The sequence below is a fragment of the Aedes aegypti genome, chromosome 2 (genome assembly GCF_002204515.2).
Source record: "Aedes aegypti strain LVP_AGWG chromosome 2, AaegL5.0 Primary Assembly, whole genome shotgun sequence".
Lineage (NCBI taxonomy): Eukaryota > Metazoa > Arthropoda > Insecta > Diptera > Culicidae > Aedes > Aedes aegypti.
The window spans coordinates 56,212,420-56,217,660 of record NC_035108.1 but is presented as its reverse complement, the minus strand read 5'-3'; the positions used below and the strand labels follow the sequence as shown (position 1 = coordinate 56,217,660).

The 5,241-nt window shown below is 37.1% G+C and overlaps 1 non-coding gene across 1 annotated transcript; it reads right to left on the bottom strand.

Annotated features, from left to right (window-relative positions):
• Positions 1-3,204: 3,204 nt before the first annotated feature.
• On the bottom strand, positions 3,205-3,287 carry Trnal-cag. Its single transcript has one exon. It is a non-coding gene; the product is annotated as a tRNA-Leu (tRNA).
• Positions 3,288-5,241: the final 1,954 nt, after the last annotated feature.

Sequence of the window (5,241 nt, the reverse complement as noted above, 5' to 3'; positions counted from 1 at the left end):
TTCTAGCTTCGGATTGAAGCTTTTCAAGCTTCAGATTGAAGATTTTCAAGCATCAGATTGAAGCTTTTCAAGCTTCGGATTGAAGCTTTCTAACCTTCAGATTTAAGCTTTCAAAGCTTTTCTAGCATCAGTTTTCAAATATATTAGAGGAAGCATACTTTAGTTCTGGAGGAAGCATACTAATTATTCGAAGTAACTGTTAGGAAAATCTTTCCAATCAACTTTTGAGAAAGCTGTATGAAAACTTTTAAGGCTTCTCCGAGCTACTGCAATTTTTTTTTTATTGTAATGGAAGTTTTTAAAGCATCTAAGAGCAAGCTTTTAATGCTATTAAAAAAAATCTTTACAAGTCGGTGAAGATACATTCCTACAAGCATATGTAAAAAAGATTTCCATAAAGGAAGGAAACTTACCAACAAGTTTTGAAAAAAGGTTTCCAACAATCTTCTGCAAGGAAAATTTTCTATAAAAAAACCTTTTAATACGCTTCTGTAACGAAATTTAAAATAAGCTTTTGTAAGAAAGTTTTCTAATAAGCTTCTGTAAGAAGTTTTCCAGCAAGCTTTTATAAATGAGCTTTCCGACAAGTTTCTGTGAAAAAGCTTCCCAACAAGCTTCTGAAAGCAATAAGCATGGTTTAACATTATCACCCATCAAATGATCTTACAAGCTATAAGTTACAATCCAAACAATCTCTATCTCTTCGCATTCCCGTAGTGGCACAAGAAAGGTAAAAAGCATTCACCGGGTGCGATGACGACCACATGGGGCTACAGCTTTACGACGACGACCTTGAGCTACTGCTGCAGGCCCCGAGAAGTGATTGCCCAAAAACCCGACCACCGAAACCAAAACAACCACTCTCGCTCTCACTCTCACTCGAGCTCAGTGTACTGGCCAGACCAGTGGACCGCAACAGAAGTGTAACATATTTGGTTACTCGGTTAACAAATATTAGTTAGTAGTTAAAAAAAACAAAAGTTATAACAAAATTTCCTCTGCATTATACAAAATTGAAAAAAATATTATAACATATTTTAAACGGAAACAAGGCTCCTTATGTTTCAAATTAAACAAAAATATAGCTCATTTTGCAAATTGAATTGTAACAAAATTTGTTATTTTCTTAACAAAATATACCCATGTATGAGCAAACGCTCTCAAATCCTTTATAACAAACTATTATTTAAAACAGCGGTTGTTGTTAAAACTGATTTTTCTTTAACTGAGTTATGTTTGATCCTTTCTATGACAACTGTGGAGATGCAGAGGTATACTTGGTCTCTAGTAACAATGGTTGTTTAACTAACATTCCTTCCCTTCTTTGATGACAAATTCCCCGACGTTACAATTTCTTTCATCAACTTCAAACTAAATGCTTCTAACGAAAAATGAAACAAAATCTATTATTTGTAACAAAATTTTAATTTGATTCTGATACAATTTTGTTGATCGGGGCATGATCATCATCCACTCTGCAACAGGGGGCTCAATTTTGGAGGCTGTTCGTTGAACTCCAGCCTGGTTGGTCGATTCGTTGGTTGGTCCGTCGGTTGATCGCGGTTGACCAATACTCGGAATAGATTCTCAGCAACCAACGGCGCAATGGCCACGAGGCCGTTCGTTGGCATCTCCTTCGAGCAAACTTCACACCGAAAAGCTGCTCAACAAAAACAATAGACCAATCTCGTCGACTGTTCGGTCAGCAGGGAAATTGGGCAATAGGCCAATGGAAATTTGCTGGTGCAGCAATCAAAGCGAATCAACCCGGCGTTCAGTCGGTTGAGTTTCGGTTGGGTTTTTTGGAATTGTTTTCGAATTTTGGGGGGTCGATGGACCGAGTTCGGTCCAAGAGATTGAAGGTTTTGCCGGTACGGCGCGATGGAGAGTGACCATGCATGGCTGCATTTTTCGCATGATGATCTACGGTTGTATCTGCAGATGTAATTTTTCGGCAGTTTACGACGTTTAGTTCGGTGGGTCATTGGAAAACCGTACCGGAAAATGTTACGTAAAGCTTAAACGGTGGTGTTTTAAGAAATGATTAATTTGCTATGGATGGTTATTTTGGACCGAATGCATTTTTTGTGCACACTTTAAGTAGCAGAGGAGTAATACTGTTTTAAAAGTCTCTCAATTTTTGGCAAGCGTGGAATTATAAATTGAATGTTTGAGAATCAAAGAGATAAATATGTATAATTCAAACCTTTCGCTATTTAAAAAACTTTAAAACATGAAAAACTTTAATATTTGAAGCTAGAAAAGCTTCAATCAGAAGCTCGAAAAGCTTCAATCAGAAGCTTGATAAGCTTCAATCAGTATCTTGAAAAGTGAAAAGCTTCAATCAGAAGCTTGTAAAGCTTCAATCAGAAGCTTGAAAAGCTTCAATCAGAAGATTGAAAAGCTTCAATCAGAAGATTGAAAAGCTTCAATCAAAAGATTGAAAAGCTTCAATCGGTAGTTTGAAAGGCTTCAATCAGATAATTGAAAAGTATCAATCAGAAGCTTGAAAAGCTTCATTAAGAAGCTTGAATAGCTTCAATCATAAGCTTGAAAAGCTTCAATCAGAAGCTTGAAAAGCTTCAATCAGAAGCTTGAAAAGCTTAAATCAGAAGCTTGAAAAGCTTCAATCAGAAGCTTGAAAAGCTTCAATCAGAAGCTTGAAAAGCTTCAATCAGGAGCTTGAAAAATGAAAAGCTTCAATTAGAAGCTTGAAAATTGAAAAGCTTCAATCAGAAGCTTGAAAAGTGAAAAGCTCCAATCAGAAGCTTGAAAAGCTTCAATCAGAAGCTTGAAAAGCTTCAATCAGAAGCTTGAAAAGCTTCAATCAGAAGCTTGAAAAGCTTCAATCAGAAGCTTGAAAAGCTTCAATCAGAAGCTTGAAAAGCTTCAATCCGAACCTTGAAATGCTTCAATCAGAAGCTTGAAAAGCTTCAATCAGAAGTTTGAAAAGCTTCAATCCGAACCTTGAAATGCTTCAATCAGAAGTTTGAAAAGCTTCAATCCGAACCTTGAAATGCTTCAATCAGAAGCTTGAAAAGCTTTAATCAGAAGCTTGAAAAGCGACAATCAGAAGCTTGAAATGCTTCAATCAAAAGCTTGTAAAATTTTAATTAGGGGATGATCACTGGATGAACGGTATTAATACAATAAACAAGTTATTTGCCTCAATAAGGAACATTAGTTGAACCCAAAAAATATTCATGTCAGAAGTGGGATTCGAACCCACGCCTTCAGAGAAGACTACGACCTGAACGTAGCGCCTTAGACCGCTCGGCCATCCTGACTTATATTGTAATTCGTATTCGCCACACAACAAAACCAACCGTTCAATTTAAGCACACAGAAGTTACGACTTGCGTCTAGTTAAGCGAGTAAAACGCGGACCTGCTAATCGCATACGCTCATCAATCACTCCGGTTGTCTCGTTTCGTCTCTCTTCGTCGCCAGGAACCGTTTGTGTGTGTCACGGTTATGATTGCGCTAGCGGGATTATCACGCACAAATCACCTATGTAAGTGAAGCTAGGTGGTCAAGTCAAGTGGTGGAAAAATGCAATAAAATTTACCAAACACCGCGATTGACCCACTCGACGTCGTCGTTGTAATCTTCGCTGCCAAGTATCTAAAGGGAAGTTTATGATGTTTTCACACTCACGACGAGAGCCCCGAGGTAAGGCCCTTATCAGAGTGTTATCGCGCACTCAGCAGGTAGGAAATACAGCGTCGACGTATCGGTCCGTCGAGTTTCCGTTCCCCTGTTGCACATGCGTGAGTGCGTTGCGTAGCTGCTCGGTATTGTACGGCTCGTTGCAGCGTCTTCGAGTTCGAGTAGGTACGTAGCAAAGATAAGCGCACACGGCAAGTTACGTTACGTTTACACACTGTGCGAACGAGCGAGGAGTCGAATCTAAGTCAAGGTTTTGATCTACTTCTGGAAATGTGGTAAACAAATTGCTTCCCGCTAACTGGTGTTGATTGGGTTGGATGCGTTTCGGATACCTGAAAGTTGTTTATTTTTTTTAATTTTAATAAAAGGTTCAAATATGTATTGAATGAGCTCAGTTATATTAATGAACTAGGGAAAGGTCCTCAAATTCCAGTGTGTTTACTAATTTCTGTTAGTCAACGCAATGAACATTAAAAAAACTGGTATGAATTTCGATTTTTAATGCAATTTCTGTTTTACACATATTCAACGTTTATCTTCACCTTAATTGCCAGAAATCATTTGAATAAGAAATCACATAATAATTTTGATTTACCTATATAATATTTGACCACAAATTGAACTTGTAATAAAAAAATAACATACTACAGGCTTAATATTGTCAAAATATTGTATGTTTATGTGTTCGCAACATACTGACAATGGAATTAATAATATTTCAATAAGAGCAAATCAGTCTGTTAAACAGGGGCATCTATATTATCATGACCTAGTAGCTAAAATGTAATGTTATACTAATATTATACATCTATATTAGAAAAACACAAACATCACATAAGTTTCGAACGTCTTTGAACTGCTCGTTCATTAAAACTCAACAAATGAATTAAAAATGTTCTCAGAGTAAATCTTTATTTTATGACTTATGAAAATTTGATTAGAGCGCTTTGGTAAAGCCCAAGCAAGTGGATTCGTGTTTCGCGTCTTAAATTTTTTAGTCATTTTATCAATTTTGAAGTAATTTAAACAATATTTTCAATTATTTCGTGTATCACTAAGCTTACTTAATTATTTATGCTGAAAAAAATGCACTGCCGCAACTATAGGAGCACACACAACTAATAAATCTTTTACCCTAGTTGTTTCAAATTCAGCCACAAGTAACAAGCAGGCCTTGCAGAATTCGCTCTCCCTCGATTTTGAAACTCGATCAAAGCAAGCGAAGAAAAGCATCACATCTGTATCGAAAATGTTTCGCAAGTTGTAACAAGCTTGATAAACAACGGTAGCGAGCGAGAGTCTCACAAAGAGCGAGAGAGAGCAAAGATAAAACCCATTTTTTTTAAACCCCATAGTGTTTTCCAGATTTGGAGCTTGTTTTGATGGGTTTCATCCCATGCCATGTATTCCCCCCGTTTAACTCAGAGCTGTAGCAGAAGATGATAAACAGACTCTCATGATGTGCTGCATATCATCAATGTTACAGAGAGCGATTAGTGAGATATAATCTCAATTTAGACTGCCAAGGCCGATAACATCACAATTCCGGATCAAACTACAGTCGTTAAGCTT